The sequence below is a fragment of the Amblyomma maculatum genome, chromosome 6 (assembly GCF_055883805.1).
Source record: "Amblyomma maculatum isolate TAMU_Amacu chromosome 6, ASM5588380v1, whole genome shotgun sequence".
Classification (NCBI taxonomy): domain Eukaryota; kingdom Metazoa; phylum Arthropoda; class Arachnida; order Ixodida; family Ixodidae; genus Amblyomma; species Amblyomma maculatum.
This window is the reverse complement of record NC_139349.1, coordinates 90,803,149-90,821,886: the sequence shown is the minus strand read 5'-3', so window position 1 is coordinate 90,821,886 and position 18,738 is coordinate 90,803,149.

The window sequence follows — 18,738 nt, the reverse complement described above, 5'->3', positions numbered from 1 at the left end:
GAAATGAGGCGTATCTATAGGTGCCGTGATGCACTTTTCTGAGGGATTCGACGGGCAGGAATCAGGCATGAGTAGACGATGATGTGCACATTGCTTGCAGTAAATATATTGTTGCGGGGCGGCAAGCCGATGATGAAAGGAGACAGAACATGACCGGTGGCGATGGTAGATGACGTTTAATGAATGATGGCGGACCTAGCGCGAGCGCGCCTGCCCACGCCATTGTCCGCTTCTTCTTCTTCGCCCGTAACAATATTGTTACGGGTATACGTTCATTATTTACAAAGTAGGGAAGGAGGAATGCCTAAAATCCAGGAACAGAGACAGGCTTGCGCCAGTCCCAGTCCTTGCGTTTCCACCACGTTCTTATTTCTTCTTCATGCACAACGCCTCGCGTTGCCGCAATCAGTGTAACAACATGTTGCACAAACAGTGTGCTTGTGAAATATTCTTCATAATAATAATAAAGCGAATGCACAGCAGAAAATGCGTATTTACGAGCATTTTCGCGTGTTTTGGTAAAATTGCCTTTAGTAGTCGTCGTAGACACTTTTTGCCCCAAGTTTGTACAACATCGTTGCAGCTTCAGTGACAGCAGTCAGGAGGTCGTCTGTGCACTTACACGAGTTTTGCCCGATTCGACGGCTAATGAAACTGTATGATGAGTGCAGGCCGTTTTCTCAGCGCGCCGAAGAAAATACGTGCCCACTATTTCAGCATTTCCAGTGCAGAGGAGTAAAAACCGATACCAAAATTAGCTTCCTGTCCGCCTTCATTAAAGTCAGTGTTAAAGAAATTTTCAATACGAACCATCTAATGAAATGAAATTTACCTGTTAAAAAAGAGGCGTCAGGTGCATTATATGAAGCCCGCGAAATGAGAGCCACCCAAATAAAATTACATGTTGAAAAAGAGGTGTAAGTGAAAGAAGGCCGATTATATCGCCGCAGCTTACACAGCGAAAATCATTTTTCTTTTTATAAAATAACGCTGTGCCATCAAACATGTTCCGCGATCGTTTAGTACCTGACGAGAGGTACACCCATCACCTATAGGGGCGCCACTGAAAGCAGTGCGTACCGTCGTTTTAGAAAGTCCTTCTGGAATGCGAATAGCCGCTCTGTATTGCCGCAAGAATTAACGGTATTCGCGGCGACGATTTCTAGTTATTTGTTCAGCTTCTGCAGATTTCTTCTACGGCACCCTGATTCATGAAACTAATATACCTCTTTGTGTACAAGCGAAACCACTGACAACGCTGCCGCCGTCTGGGAGGAACTAATGTACAGGGTGATCCACTTCTCGCTATAACACGGTCTCTGCTTTCAAACCAGCATCCCTTCGATGTCACCCTCATAATAGCCACTTTTGCATTGCACTCAGGAAATATGAAATGATTTAAAAAGTAGGCGCCGAAAATATGCACCATTGCACTAAACAAGTGAAATATGAGAGAGTTATGCAACGTATTTTACCTATATTGTTGCTGTACCTGATAGCGAATGCTAGCGAACGTCGGAGACTTCATGATGACGTGTTGATATTATTTCGCATACTTTGATATTGACATATAAGACAGGAATAACAAGGCATTTGTTAACGCGAAATGAGCTCAAAAAGGGCGCTGTCGGTTGTGCCTGTTGCTGAGCTGGGACGAGTAAGTACATTCTTAATCTTTTTTTTTTGAGAAGTTAACCGAGGAGGAACTATTGCTGGAGATACCCCGATGTCTGTAGCACATTTCATTGGCAGCGGATGCTTTTTTTGCATTCATGCCAACGCCGTGCAAAGACGAATTCATGACGCGACGACTACGTAGGAACGCACGGCGAGAAAACAAGGCTGCTGGCTGCACTCCCGCATGTTACTATAAATCCGTCGTTCGTCACGCCACCAATACACCTTGGCGCTATTATCAGTGAACGGAACGAAACAGCTGTGTGTTTCTCTTACTCTGTAAAGATTTGTAGCGCCACTGCAGTTCTGCCCGATATGAACAATCGCACAAATGTAGCAGCCCAATTAATTTATTCTGCAGATTGAACCTTTGTAAGTCGACACGGAGCTTTGATAAACCTCGGCTCAAACGTACTCGGCGCTCGAACACACGAGCGGCTCGGAAGCGCTTGTGTTAGACACGAAAACACCTTGTCTCTGCTCCTAAGAACAGCCGTATAAGCTGAAACTGCGAGTTTAGGCGTCTGCAATTTTATTAATTTCTTGCTGCTCGGCTCCTAGATATTTTCCATGCTGTATCTTCTTTTAATTTCTCTATTTCACCTCAAACACATTTTGAATGCATGCGTTGGAGCACTTCTCTAGGACTACGCTAATGCCAGGCCTCTTTCATTAATCAGGGCTTCCTCTTCACACCGTTTCTCGAAAACCTTGGCTTCCGTGCGTGCGAGACTTTAATTCATCGCGGTAAACGCTTACTCATCATGCTTTGTGAGGCACCATTCCGGCGGCTTTATTAAAAGTGAGTTTTGTTAATTAGGCAAATATTGAACGTGCGAGAGCAATTCTTTATACCTTTCTTGTCGCCCATGCATTCCCACATTTGCTCTTCTTTAGGTGGCATTTTCATTACTGTTTGTTTGTTAAACTTAGGGAAAAAGACATGAAACGTTTTCTCCATTAAGAAAAATCCGTGATAAGATTATTATATTAAGTTTATGCAGGAACTACTGCCAAAACGCTATTTGAAATCGTAAGTGGTGCGCAAGTGCGCAGGTTACGAAAGCAATAACTGCAGGAAGCCTAGAATTACCCTCCTTCCCATCTCTTTGTTGACAGAAGAAAGGGGTAACGTCCTTTGAAGGAAGTCAATACTGCAAGCGGATTAGGAGTTATGACGATGATGATGATGATGATGAAAACGTTTGTTGAGTGTAGCAAGGACTTGGGTTAAGGGAAGGCTGATCGGATCCCTAGTCTGCGACACCGTTGGTAAAAGCAGCCGTCCGTGCGTTTTCGACGAGGGCTCGTTGTTCCTCTAGGTCGGAGCTGCCCATTGCCGACTCCCAGCCCTCCCACGTTGGCTGATTTATGTCAAGAGTGTTGTTTAGCTGGCAAGCCCATACCATATGGTATAAGATTGCCTTCTGGCCACAAAATTTGCACTAAGATAAAAAGGACTCGGGCTCAATGGCGTAAAGAGTAGCTGGATGATTAAATGTCAGGGTTTGTAGCCTTCGAAGGTGGCACTCTTCGGACTTATTAATGCCCTTAGCGGGCCCCGGGAGTATCTGTCTTGCATGGCGCGAAGGCAGTAGTACATCTGTATATGTTGTTAATGGAGAGGAGGAGCCTAAATCAGTAAGGCATGGAATAGCGAACTTGTCTGACATTGGAATTCCCACTATGCTATAAAGGGCATAAATCATTCTTAAAGAGCTACCGTGAAGGTACAACGCGCCCTAATAGGGTCTGTTGACGGGCGGCAAAAGATATTTTTTTTAAAGTTGAGCAGCAAGCAGGCATAAGAAAGCCAGATCAAGACGTGCTTCCCTCGGTAGAGAGAAGTGTCGAAGTCAGGTTAAAAGACGATGGCGTCATGGAGATAGCAGAGGTAGGTTTTCCATTTCATTCCACGCAAAATGGTGTCATCATTCTCCGAAATGTCGCAGGAGCACTGCGAAGGCCGAACGGGATAACAGTTTGAAGTTTGAAGTTTATTCTTAGTTTCCTTGTATAGAAACTAAAGGACTCCGGACAAAAGATGCTTACTTGCACCGGACTTGGTTCAGAGCCCCATACAATTTGTACACAGGGAAGACAGCGTGTTACAGATGAAATTATTTTGTCCACTCAGAGATGCGAATTAACATTAGAAAAACACAACAGTAATAAGCACTAAAAAAGTTGAACAAATTAAAAATGAAAAAAAAAAACAACAACAACAACAGTAACATGCACTAAAAAAAGCTGAACAATTTTTGACATTGACAACCGTTTTAATTAAAACACGCAGTTCCACATTTCAATCAGTTTATGTTTAAATGCAGTAAATTCGCAGAGGCCGTCGGGAGTATAAAGATGGTTTATGAACGGTTGGCCGCCTTCATCGGGACCTGCCAGTACCCGGAGCGTAAATCTAGGGAGGAAAAGAATTCAACCCATTGAAAACAGTCCAGTGCGTCGTCGATGCGCGGAAGAAGATAGACGTCTTTCTTCGTAATCTGATTAAGCCCGTGGTAACCTACACGAAAGTGGATGGAGCCATCTTTTAACAAGCGCAACAGGCGAAGCCCAAGGGCCCAAGGAGTCCTTCAGCCCAAGGGCCGAATGACTCCGTTCTGGAGCATCTGGTGTACTTGCTCTTCAGTGAACTGGCGCTCAGCTGCATAGACATGAAGTACCTCTGTCGCAGTGATGCGTGGGCTCCGGTGCCGATTCAGTGAGTGACAGTTGAACTTGCCGAGTAGGCTGTGACTGCCTCCTCGGCATGGAGGTGACAGAGGTGAAGAGAAGAGTGGCAAGAAGTTGAAGGTTATTGTCCAACGCGGCTTCCGCCACTTCCCCGCCCGATCATACGGAGTCTACCTGTAGGCGTCCGTCTCGGAGCTGTAACAGGGAGGCGGAGGACAAAGTGTGGCTATTGGAATACTTAGCCGTCCGCTCCTCAAAACCTCCGAATTCTTGACTGTAAAATGGTAGTTTGACCTTGACCTGGTTAAGTGTTGGTGTCCATCATTTCGTGTTATCCACTTAAAAGCATACTGCCCCTAACTTCCCCAAGTGTATTATCTTCATGAAATAAATTTAAACTAATTGATGTTGAGCTGATTAGGAATTGACTCTCAAAAGTATGGCCAGACCTTGACCTGATTGAGGGTAGATATCCGCAATTCTGGGGTGTTCTTCCAAAAGCATACTGCATCGTATTTCCCGTAATCGTACCATGAAAGCAAAAATATGAAAGCGCAACCTTCACCTAATCAGTTGTAGGTGCCCACCATTTCATGGTGTCCACGAAAAAGTATACTGCGGCTTCTTTTCTTAACCTAACTTAAAGCAAAAATGAAAAAATCGCGGAAGGAAAGGTGGTACTACAGGGATTACCGTGGGCACATTCTCAGCTTTCGCTCGTATTACTAGGTTTAAACAATGCTTAAATCTCGCAATTTTTATTGCTGGCTTTTTTTTATTCTTGTCCTTTCTTTGCTGCAACGAGGAAGCCCTATGTCAGAGGCAAAAATATTTTGTGGAGCTTTGGGTAGTGCCAAGTGATTTTATTTTACTCGACCATCAAGCAAAGTGAAGTCAGCAAGATCATCATATAAGAGCCGAAGTGATTTTGATACCATTTCTTTACAACAGTTTTAGTGCTACAGCACTACTACTCGAATTCTCGCAAAAATCCGACCTCTGAAGCCGATTTGAGGTTTCACTTTTCCGAGGGACTGCAGGTGTCCACAGCAACAAGTGTGACATATATTGCGCCTTTGCGTTTCTGTAAACCAATTACAGAACCACCGTGAACTTTGATGTGGTCAAAGGTATACGGGTAGTGCTGGACAAGAGGCGCGCGGTGCGGTAGCAACGTTCAGGCTTGCGTACAAAGTGTGCGAAGAGGCGTCCGTGTGCTGTGCGATGTCAGCGCACGTTAAAGATTCCCAGGTGGTCGAAATTACTCCGTAGCCCTCTACGGCTCCTCTTTCTCTCTTTCCACTTTAACTCCCACCTTCCTTCCTTCCCTTACGGCGCGGTTCAGGTGTCCACAGAAACAAGTGTGACAGATACTGCACCTTTCCATTCCTGCGAACCAATTATTATTATTATATTACAAAGTGTGATTCGTATCCCACGCCACCAATAATAAAATCATTACTTTAAGAAGTTCGTATACATGAAGCACATGCAATGCATGGTCTGGAAGCGTCCCGTGTGATTAACACAAAAAATTAACGTTTAATAATTGAGACACAGCAAACACAATCCTGACAAAACGCCCTGCTGCTCCACGATATTCCGTCATTACCTGAGTTAAGCCGTCTGTTTTTGCATTGCTTGTCATACCTGCATGAATACCTGCCGTATGCTTTATCTCTTCGATTAAGTGCTTTAATGATTGATCTCTTTAAAGAGACCTCGCGTTTTCTGTCTGAAAGGGTGTTCCACTTTGCTCGGTTTCAGGTGAATTTTTCAACCTTTGCTTCAAATATAGAGCAATGTACACATAATAAATAACTGCTTCACGCTCAGAAATGTTTTCAATAAAAATGGTACAATGCTCATATTTTTTTTTTGTTGGAAGGGGAACGGGGTGGGGGGGAGGCGGTGTTCTAGCATTATGTGCATCTTGGAACACGAAAGTGATGCCAGACACCCTAAGGCGTTTGAGAAATATCTGGGCTTTTGTGCTGCATTAGGCAAGCACTGTACGGAAGCCGTGCACTGATTTACAGGATTGTGTTTATGCTATAATAATGTAACGCCCACGTTTCCTGTTTCAAGCATATTGGATTTTACTGGTTGTATATAATAATTTCACAGAAAAATACCGAGTTTTAAAATGATATTGTGCGATGCTCGAAAGCATTACTAATAGAACTGGTACATTAGTTTAAATAGGCGTTATAACTTCTGACCTCTGAATGACAGTGCAAAGAACCTCCTTTTATTACTAAATTGCACTGTTTTAAAATAACATTCCTTATATCATTCTTTAGAATTTTGCAGTTATCTTTTAACCATTTTAATAGCAATTTGGCTCATTATCAGCGGGACCATCTGTTGACGTCTGCACTCTGTTAATGCTGTCGTCGGTTTCTTTTGGTTTGTGCCTGCCAATAAGCGGCGAAGTCCTGATAAAGACGCATTTGTTGGATTTAGAATGTTTCCAACAGTTATACTTTTCTCAATATTTTAGTTCAATACCTTTATTGATTCTGACAGCAACGATAGCATAAAAAAAATATTTGGTATTATTAGAACTAAAATGAAGACTCTGCCCCTCTGGATAACCCTTCATCCATATGCAACTTTAGATCATTTCTTGCCAAAATTCACAAGATCAGTCAGAATCTTTGCATCTCTGATGTTAAACTACTGATACGCTCGTGCTATGGTCTTTCCAGTTGTGATGTATGGATGCAAGAGTTGCACTGTGAAGGAGGCTGACCGCCGAAGAATTGCCGCGTTTGAATTGTGGTGCTGGCGGAGACTCTTGAAAGCTCCTTGGACTGCCAGAAGATCAAATCAGTCGATATTGTCGACCATAAACCCAGACTGCTCATTGGAGGGTCAAATTCTAAAGTTAAAGCTCAGCTACTTTGGTCATCTGATGAGAAGAGAGGCGTCGCTGGAGAAAGATTTGATGTCGGGAAAGGTTGAGGGTCGCCGGAGAAGGGGTAGGCAGCGAACGCGATGGTTAGATGGCATCCTCGAGGCGCTACAGACGAAGTTATGTGATGTTAGGAAGATAGTGAGAGACCGGAAAGCGTGGAGTGACATGGTCTATAGGGTCACGAAGGGTCGGACACGACTGAACGACTGAACTGAACTGAACTGAATGGCTTTGCTTACATAAAGTCGTGGCATTCAATGATCGCTCCCACAGACAAATGAGATGGCGTCCTTTGGGGGCGCGCGCCTGACTACTTTGAATATACATATACGAGACGACTTCTGTTACACTAAAGATGCAGTTCACAAATCTCCAAAAGGAAGATTTTTCGATAAGCTGCTTTAATCAGAACCTCTCAAGCAACTGTCTTCCTTATATCAGCGTTGTTTTAAATACGAAGATAAGCGCTGTATTATTACTTTCTGAAAAATAAACATCATCTTGTGTTCTTTGGTAGCAGAACATATAGACCGGGACACGTTCTTTTCACTGTACCTCATACGTCTTGCTTTTCAAGAAAAAAAACAAGTAAACTGTGTTCTCAACCTAATCGAAGCTGTTGACAGTCGTAGCAAAATAGCGTAAAAAAGTTAGCAAAAATGCATTTTATCCCTGTCTCTAATCTCTTAATTCCTGCTTGGATTACGAGAATGGCTTCCTCATAGTTCCAGCAACAGACTCGCAGTGAGAAGAAAAGTTAGGTTGCCATGGCGTCCAAGTATTAGACGCCGACTGTATCCAAGTCCTTCAAGGAATTAAGGGAGGGTAGGATTGTTGAGCGAGGGAGGGAAAGAAGTATTTGCTTGGCCGCTCCTCCTTGGTCTTTGTTGCCACCCCAACACAGCTGTTCCTCATTTATGTGTTCAAGGTGTGTTCATGATATTATTTGCATGCACTCTGCCTACAGACTCTTCTTCATTTGAACTTGACTACCTCTTCGTCCTCTCTCCGTGTTTTCTACGTAGCGCTTCAGTTTATACATCGAAAGGTCACGTGATTAAATATATCTTGATTATTGCATCGATAAGGCGTGAAACTTCCTTTTCCTGCGTTTTTCTTCCAAGACCTCCCTCGAATGAAGACAGAAGCTAAATTATGATCGATGCTAAGGTAGCATGACGACGTTCAACACGCCCTCTCTTTGGCTGCTCGAACGATCTTCTTCGGGGCATTCCCTCATTCAGTTTCAATGGGCGAATCTACATTATTCATATCTAAGAGAACGTGGTACGAAATCCAAAGCCAAGTAAGAGAGTAGTAGGAGGATGTAGGAGGTAGAAGAGTTAAGCATCATGGCGGTGGACTTTATGGCCCATCAGAAAACCCGCGTTTATCCTGCGGCACTGCGGATCAGGTCCAGCACTTCGTAACTCGAGGCGGGAGGTCTGCTAGAAGCTCATCGATTCCGGGCCTCCTTACGGTGCGATGGAGATATGCACTGCTAGATGAAAAGTTTACTGCGTCCCAAGCGTCCTCAAAACTAATAATGTTCTTGGAGGGCATGTAAAAGCAAAGACGGTGGCTTAAAAACCACCACATTTATACTTGAACGGCTTCTGCCACTTGGATAGAAGTATGGAAAATCAAGGTCGCACCCTGCGGTGGCTTGTCTGTTTCTCAGTTGCCGCACAAGGAGAGGGCAAGTCTGCCTTGAAATGAAAAAAAGAAATCAGTTGGTTTCAATGTTTCCCGAATATTGATGTTCACCTTCGTTTCCCAACAAGAGAAACATATTTTATTAATCTTAGCATTTATGAAGACATGCCTTTTCAACCGTAATAAATATATGCCTATCTGATCGCAATCAAGTTTTCGCAGCAGTTTTCTGACACTCCTTGCGTTGGCTCCACTCGTGCCGTACACAGGACGTTCGAAATATTAGACCAAAACAGTCGTTCCATCGGCCCTACATACCACTCGACTACATCTACAATTGACCCGTTGAAGATGTCATTCAAGTTCGTATATTTGGGGCTGCCAATCAGGATAAACAACACGTTCGCATGAGCCAAGTTCTTGAAGACAAAATTTGCAAGAAAACAAAGGCGAAGTCTGCAAAACGGATGAAGTCAAGATACCAGATCAGACTATATAAATGGGCTTAATGAAGAATTCAATCATCTTTTTGTTTTCTTCGGCACTCTTTTACCACAATTAAGTAGTGTTGAAGCTTCACAATGTTTTCTACCGCAAAATTCTACTTCATGGCACTGTTTGTTCTGGCCGTCCTTTATTTCGCGATTTTTTTTTTTTCATTTCCGGTAGAGAAGAAACCGGGAAAAGCACCACACGATCGATTCGCGGTCATGCTCCTGCAATTACTGCCGGTTCCCGGAGCCCGCTGCCGTGACCTTAGTCGATCCTGATACTGACGACGCACCAAAATAAACGCAGCTTCGAGACGGGTCAAACCAAACAAACAGATAGGATTAATGCAACATGACTGCGCACGTGGAAGTTCGGACAGCTGGACAATGACGATTGTTTCATACGTCATCTGCAGTTGCCTGGTTACAATTGACGCAGGACCGCATTTACAACAGAGGCTTCTAGTATAGGGCCATGCATACAAAAAGTATGAGAGCAATCCACGAAGTCGTCGCGGATATTAGGACGCCATCAACATTTTGTATTTTAATTTTACATAATATTCGCCAGTTTAATTCATCAGTACTATTTTACTGAAAGTAATCACTAATGCAAGGGCTGATACATTGTTTATATGTTAATTCTATGCGTGACCAAAAAGGGGCTACAAGCACTTCTTTTTTTATTCTATGCATAAAGCATGGAATAAGCCCGTAGAGCGTATGGCTGCTCCATATAACAGAATTCGTGCAATCGACCAGAAAAATTCTGTGCATGTTTAAACTTTGCTCAGGCAGCTAAATGTCTTCACTGTGACGCATGCACTCGTCCAAAAGTGATGGCTTAAACGTGACATCTTTTTTTCTCTCTCCCACTATTTGTGCACTCGTCTATTGTGAGCGAAGATGACCGAGGGACACGCAACAGGACCATATATGTGCGTGCCCGCTCGCAAGCACGCACGCACGTGTGTGCGTGTGTGTGTTTGTGTATGTACGCACATTCGCGTACGCGCCCTAAGGATGTATGCTTGTAGCCGAATCTAGAAAAACATTTTGAACATTCCATGGAATATATTATAATCACCTTTGTTTACGTTTGTTAACGACAAAATAGTATTTAGTAAATACTTTTTAGAAATGAGTTTTCAATCTGTGTACCGTGCCTATCAGCTCCTTTGTTCCTGACAGCACCCCATCAGGAGTGCTGTTGATGTCTGTTTATGGAGTCTGTTTGGAGTCCATATTCGACTTGTGCTGTGAGCATTTGTGGTTCGTTTATTTTTTCAATCTCTTGTTGTGTTACGATACCGTGGCGCAATAATAGTCGGAGGTTCGAGTTTTGATATTTGTTAAGACTTGATAAAATTAGTGTTTCGAGCGAAAGGCTTCGCCATTTTTCCTTGCCTAGATAAAGAATATCAGTCGTTGTTTTTAAAGTGAAGCTTACTGTACCATCTATCAGTTACTGATGTCTGAAAGCTAAACAATCCATTGCTGGAAGATTGCATTCATCTATATTTATGCAAAAAAGGCCTGTACTTTCAGAAAACAAATACGAGAAAGCTGCCACTCAAGGCACTGAAGTCGCAACAAGATTACTGAAAAGTACTCTTTTACTGACATCGGCCATACACAGTTTCCGGGTTCGCAGCAACAATTGTAGGCTGTGCAAATATCACAATTTAAATATCCCAGCTTATAAATTGTAACGGTAGTATTTCAATTTTGGAGCGGATTATAGTAATTACATTGGACACATAAACCACCCCGTTTCCACTGCACGCCCAATTCTGTGTTCGAAAAGGATCCCCTTTGCATGCGGTGACCCCAACCTCAACAACCAGCGGGAATGAACAACTCTCAATAAAAATGATTTTCCCGAACACGATATCTAAGAGATCTAGGCTCCGAAAAACAAATATAAATGGAAAGGAGAAAAAAAAAACGCACATCATTGTCTAAGGGGTCCTTCGCTTTCCAAGTCCACGCAAAATATCGCTCAGCTTCGATTGTGAATGCCGCGTTTGCGGCCCTTTAAACCCAGCGCGTTAGCGTGAAATGTGGTCCGCCGCTGTGGTTCCGCGTTCAAGATGCCCGTCTACTGTTCCAGAGTATCCAGTTGTGATCCCGACAGCCGGCATCTGCATTTCCATGGAGGCGAAACGGAGAGGTGTTCCCGTGTTGTGCGATGTCAGCGCACAAAAAAGATTATCAGGTGGTGCCTCTCTGGTGCCTCTCCCTCGCGCCCAACGAAGGAACCCTAGGTCTTATTTATTGGTAAAACACTCTCACTGTAAAAATGCTCATGCGTCTGCGCACTACAAAGAGGATGAGAACCCAAAACCACGCGCAAATGTAGAACCAGAAAATAACTCATAATAAAATGGCGAGAATTGGGCCTAGTTGGTTATTCATAGTGTTTGTCTGATGTCTGGTGTTTGTCATATTATGTTTGTCTGATGACGATCATGCTTTTGTGTATAAAATCACTCCGTTTCTTCCTATAAAACCAGTTGTTAGTTCGCGCTCTGTAGTGTTGTCTTTATTTTCGTTCGTTGTGTTAGTGCGGTGAAACCACTAACTCATGATAATGTCGCGAAAAGTTTGAACACCGAAGTGTACATAAACCTGAAGCATCACTAATACAGAACTCTGCTCTTTTCTTTATATGAAAGGCCTCCAGGTGTTCTCGTGCCGTTTGATTCTTGCTCCTGCCTAGAATTCTAACACTGTAGAAACGTGGCGAACATGTTGTGCATGGCTGGAAGTGCTTGACCAAATGCACATGTTCTTTTTTCTTTAAATTCATTTGGTGCTACCCAGCCGGTCGTTGATACATCGCCCCGTTTGACCGATGTACACTTCACAGCAAGAGAGTAGCAGCTCGTACACCACCCCTGAAGCGCACTGAACAAAGGACGTTGTGTGCGTTTTACCACGCCCGCTTCTTCTTGTATCACTTCCGGAAATACGAGAGCACAGCTTTGAAAGCTTCACCGCAGCCGAAAAAACGAGCGCACCCCATACCTGTTAGCAACCTTCTTCATGTTGTGCGATACTTTGTGTAGGTACGGGCAACTTCCGGTTGCAGATTTCTGTCCCTCTCCTTCATTTTCGGGTTCTCTGTGCGTGCCTTCACTTTCTTCAGGTTAGCTTCTTACTTAACGCTGCCGCGCTAGAATTCCCTACTGAAGCTGAGAAGAAATTTGTTCTAATCCTTAAGTTTTGCTTTGAAATGCAAAGTCTAAGTCAAGCGTTTGGACTATTGTACAGGCGTGGAGAAATGCGGGTTCAGCTGTTCAACGTTTCCTGGAAAACGAGGCACGTACGACAAAGGAGGCGTGATTAATTTCTTACTAAAATGCATGCGATCTAAGCTGTATCTCGTACGTGTTGTACACAAGTTGCCACGGTCCCAGGAGGTTGTTGCCTGCGGGCGTTAGATTTCTTCGGGACCGCTCACCAGCTTCGCACATTCCGCGAGATCCCCCAAGTAATTGCCCTGCTTTCAACAAGAAACAAAACCACAAGCTCAGCCCAAGGTCTAAAGCCCCAGGATTCTAGGATCTCTTGAGGGAAAGGGGAATATGTGTACTTCCGCGTCTTCCCACATGCCTCTCACTAGCTGAGATATACTTCCTTCTCTTTTTTTCAATACGCTTCATCAAATAGGCAGGCCGACCAGCCTGTGATAGAAATAACCGAGAAACAAACAAGTTATCTACCCAGGAAGAATGCTGCAGTAGATCAAAAACAAGAAAAGCAAACAGAATCGGTGTTTACTTTCCTGCCTCTCTCAAGCTAGATTGCTCTCGGGGCATCCTGTCAAGGTAAGGCAGCTTTTCTAGAATTTACAGAACAGAAAACACAGCGGTACAGGAAAGAAGCTGTATTGCGCGAAAAGAGCTGACTCAGAACACAAAAAGTGGCAAGTAACAATCTAAGGGCTGGGTGCCAAGGAACCTCCGGCGGAGAAACACTTCACGTCGCCCATTCCAAGCCCCAGCCAACGTAGAGAGCCAAGGGAAGGAAGGGAGGAATTGAGGCGAAGCTGGCAAAGCATCCTTCGCCTCCGGGAAGCCTGCTCTGGCACTTCCTCGAGCAACAAATATCCTGCACATCAGGCACTGCAAGTACACTGAGTATAGTGCACGCCGTCCTCGCCCCGTATTCTGTATACTTTTAATTTTGAGCTACTGCTGCAAGCAGGATCTGCTTTCTTCCTGCTGCTTTTCCGATATAATTATCCCTGACACTTTCTCCGAGAAGCTCTATTTCGTCTTATTTTTCCAAAGTTTTGCTTTTTACTTTGTATTGTTGCTTAAGAAAAGTGGTAATATTAGTTTTAGACACCAGAAACCTATGAGCTTCCCCGAACTCTGGAATCATGCCTTTCTCTTTTTCCCCTCCCTTGAGTTTCTGACAGTCAGATGAACATATTGCAGTGCAGGGCTCAAGTTACCGCGTTCTGGGCACGTTTTCCTATTTGCCACTGGTATACATAAGACGTGAATCACCTCAGTTTAGGGCCTACTTTTAAAGAGCCCAGCGCTCGGGTTGCGCTATCTCATCTCATCTCCCCCCTAATATAGAAAGCGCAGCAATTCGCAGGACACCAAAATAAGGCAGGCGAAAAATAGAAGCAGCGAAGATACCGTCACCTTAAATTAGAGGATAATTCAATATTTTGGAGGAAAAAAAGAACAAGAAGGAAAGATTTTTGGCAGTAAGTTTTATTCCACTGATCTTAGGTAACATATTTAATTGCCATTGATTGCTGCCATGAAAACCATCCCTGTTGGAACGGCAGCGATATTACGAGTACTAAGTATTTTGTAAACAAGGTTAAAGCAGTGCGCTTCGTATTTTTATATTCTCTTGCTCTCCGTTATTCTTACTCTATATTTGTATTCATTGAGGATCATTAAATGGATAAAAATACTAAGTTTTATACTACTGTTACTGTCCTGCACAGTAAAGGTCGACTGCATGAAGATACGGACGAAGAAGGCAGACGAATGCGACGATCTGAATGACGTCGCCTGAGTTTTGCCTCTATCGGACTTTTATCACATCAGCGACGATTAGCGTCATGTCAGTTTCGCCGCAGCGACCATTCAATCCTTCCGTGGTCACGCTGCTATTGGATCGCTATATTTTATTTATAATTTAACTTTATATATAACATCCTGACTAAGATTTCCCGATTTTTTTGTAAAGTTGGTCACGTTAATCTTCGCTCACGTTCCACGTGTGTCCAGCTGACTTCTGTCCTTCATCTCTAAATGAACGCAGACGGACATTATGCCTATGTACCTTTCCGACCATTATCGTGAATGGGGATGGGGCACCATTTGCCTTTCCTCACGCTCGTTGAACATTCTCTAGGTGAGCAACCCTGCCTGATACTCTCCCATTTCTCGGCTTATAGGCCGCCACCATTTCGTGCTTTAGCAGCATTTTTTTTTGTTACCAATCCTGAATAAATTTTTATGCTCCTTATATGATGGCATATTCTGACTCCACCCCTATGTTGCTCATCACTGGCGTACCGGCGCTCTTACGAATTTCTAAACACCGTTGTAACCTTCGACACCGCGACGGCCACTACCCACCTTGTTCCGGGCCTACTGTGTGGGCCTGTATGTGAAAGTAGCGCGTCGTTACGGTTGCCCTTAAAACATCTTAACACAACTCAGCGACGTCGCATACGAAAGAGTTTCCTTATACGCCGAGTCTCATGCTGTAGCGCTGCCCGCGTAACTGGCGCATGTCAAAGCCATAATCCCTGCCATTTAGCTCAATAGTTTAGTATACAGCCGTGCTATGCTTCATCTGACGATAGCGCGCGAAGGGGTAGGAGGAGGGAGAGAGAGAAAGAGAGAGAGAGAGAGAGAGAGAGAGAGAGAGAGAGAGAGAGAGAGAGAGAGAGAGAGAGAGAGAGAGAGAGAGAGAAGACATAAAATGGAGCTCTACCTATTCCCCAGCCTACGATAACGACGTTCGGGTGCGTTGCACAGGACAACGACGGCGTTTAAACTAATTTTGGTCCAGCTGGTTGTTGACCGTTCAAGAATGCGGGCTCTCGCAACTGACTCTTAGATACGTCACCGTTGCGATAAAATGCCATGCTGTGAGGCTGCTTTTCTCTGGCACGAATGTCCTTTATTAGGTTATTATTCGCTTTTATTACGCAATTTACGCAATGTGACAACGCGCCTGCGAAGGACCCTACAGTATTTCGCGTCATCCCTTTCCTGTTCCACCCCGCCGGGGTGGCGCAGTGGTTACGGCGCTCGACTACTGTTCCCAAGGACGCGGGATCGAATCCCGGCCTCGGCGGCAGCTTTTCGATGGAGGCGAAAAGCAAGGCGCCCGTGTGCTGTGCGATGTCAGTGCACGTTAAAGAACCCCAGGTGGTCAAAATTTCCGGAGTCCTCCACTACGGCCTCTCTCATAGCCTGAGTCGCTTTGGGACGTTAAACGCCACAAACCAACCAACCAACCTTTCCTGTTCCCTTCGCGCACCTCGATTCACTCCGATGGCAGCGTTTTCGAGGCACCCGATAGTTCCCTGAAGTCACCTTCCTGACGACAGAGTTGTCCACACTAACCCTGCGCACTAAGCAATTCGCGGAACTAACTTTGACAAGCTCTAACGGCGTTCCTGTGTACTACACTAAGTAATACATAGTACTATGTATTACACCAACGCTGCATTTGAGGTCTCAGCAGGGTAATCAACAAACAGACAGGAAATAAACGAACAAATGTGTTCGCAAATAAATCCACTTTCCATCTAAGGGTTTGAAATCAGAACTCTCGCACTCGCTGGAGACGTCTCTAGGAGCAAGCGTTATACGACACGGGTGAGCCACACACAGTTCAGTAAAGAAGTCAGGCGTCGGTTCAATAAACCACGTTTATTCGGCATCGGGGTAGAGAATGAAGTATCATATACTCATTATGCGGGTCACTCGAAAGAGGAGCCGTGCTATACTCTCGCACACTCTAGCACTCACTTCCGCAATGCGCTAAGAAAAGGTCCAGGCCTAGATTTGCGCTCCCCTCGATGCCACGAGTCTTGGTGCACTTCTTGGTGCTCCCTGCGCCGTCACCCAAAGGGATGAAGGGAAGTGATAAGAGGAGGTCGGGAGAGGAGCGGGAGCCAGGTCCACGACAGAAACCAGGACGAAATCGAACATGAAATCGCTGCTGGATGATGCTTATCAGAAGTCGGGGAAACAGCGGCACTAAAATACAAACCGACTATATAGGTTGCCCGCCTGGCACAACTCAGGCGCACCGCGCCCGCGTGCGAAGCCCAGGCCGCTGCAAATTAAATTTTGAGGAGCCTCTGTAACCGGCAGCGTGGAGGGAGAGTGGGCGCACGCGAATTTGTGCTCTCGAATGCCCCGGTCGGAGGCACATGCGCCACTTGGAAATTCAGCGCATGCCAAGATGATGACGTCAGGAGAGAGCTTCGGAGCGCGCGTGCTATGGTGGTTGGAGGTAGCATGAAATGATCCCTCATAAAGAATAAACAAAAAAAAAACTACAACAGGACAATTGTGATACTAGAATTTCAAATAAGGAAGGGCGGAAAGCGCGGTCTTCGGCTCTATTAATTTTTTTAATATGCCAACACGGGGTGGATCAAATAGCCGGTCACTTCAGAGGAATGATTAAAGGCCGCCTTTCTGTTTTGACAAAGTTATCTCTCAACGATTTATTGCTTTTTCACGTATTTAACAAGCAGACCCACGTGATCGGAAAAGAAAAGGCTGAAAAAAGGAAAACTATAACTAAGCTCTTGTTAACTATTCAACTTAAAGAAAAAAATAAATACTATATAGTTTTGTCAAGTACTGTAGTTGGGAAAATAGACGCCCACTTACGGTTGAGCTTGCGTGTCGGCTTGTCAGTATCCAGCTGTAAAGGCGCCATCCAAAAAAAGAACAAGTTGTCACAGCTCGCTACACACACACGCACACACACACACACACACACACACACACACACACACACACACACACACACACACACACACACACACACACACACACACACACACACACACACACACACACACACACACACACACACACACACACACACACAAATAAATAAATTATATATATATATATATATATATATATATATATATATATATATATGTGTGTGTGTGTGTGTGTGTGTGTGTGTGTGTGTGTGTGTGTGTGTGTGTGTGTGTGTGTGTGTGTGTGTGTGTGTGTGTGTGTGTGTGTGTGTGTGTGTGTGTGTGTGTGTGTGTGTGTGTGTGTGTGTGTGTGTGTGTGTGTGTGTGTGTGTGTGTGTGCTGTGGCCTGTAGGTCATGGTGGAATAACGAGGCTACACAAAGATAACATGTATTACACAATAACAGAATGAGTATAATGCTATTCTCGGAGATTGCTATAAATAGCAAAATAGTAGGCATGTCATAAAATACAGAAATACAGATACTTGTTTTAATTTTTATACTTAACACAAAATGGTATTTTGAAATCGACTATAGCCCGGTCTACGGCATGACCCAGAGAATATCGGGACATTGAAGACAACGTGGTCCCTGGTCGGCAGTTTCTTAAAACGGCATAGCAGGTATTAGAATTACACAAGATGTATTGCTCCAATGTAGCCTGTTTTATACCCGGCATGAACCATAATGGGAGTGGAGAGCAGAATTTTTATTTCGACAGTATTTTAGAATGGTAGCGCTAACTTGGGGGGAGCTTGTGAAACGTGGGCGATCATTGTATGTGTTGTGAATTGGCATAAGAAACGTTCGGGAAGCTTTGGCAGTGCTGAGCCTTGGCCACCGTTCTCCAATATATTTATAATATTGGGCCGCTGTATTGTGGTTAATGGGGAGCGATCATCCACGATGGATACAGATGCTGGGACCCTATAACTCAGTGGCGTCATGCACTTAAGGCAGAGCTCAAGTGTCCCTGGAATTTTTTTTTTATTTCATGCGCACTAAGAATTGAAGCTATGGTGGAGATAGTTGCGCTCCACCCTCTGCGAATTTAACACACTTAAGTGCAACATTATGGAAAAGTAGCGTTGTACTTAATATTGGCTAGTACCCGCGCGTCAAATTTCTGCAAACCTAGAAAATAAGTGGAAAAGGGTACTTCGATTTGGCATGGATCTCACCATTTGCCAAATGGTGTGTACATTCTGATGTACAGGAGTAAATTTTTCATGTCCTTTGCATCCAATTGATTTAATTTCGCCGTATCAACTAGTCAATGTGATGGGAGCAAAACAAA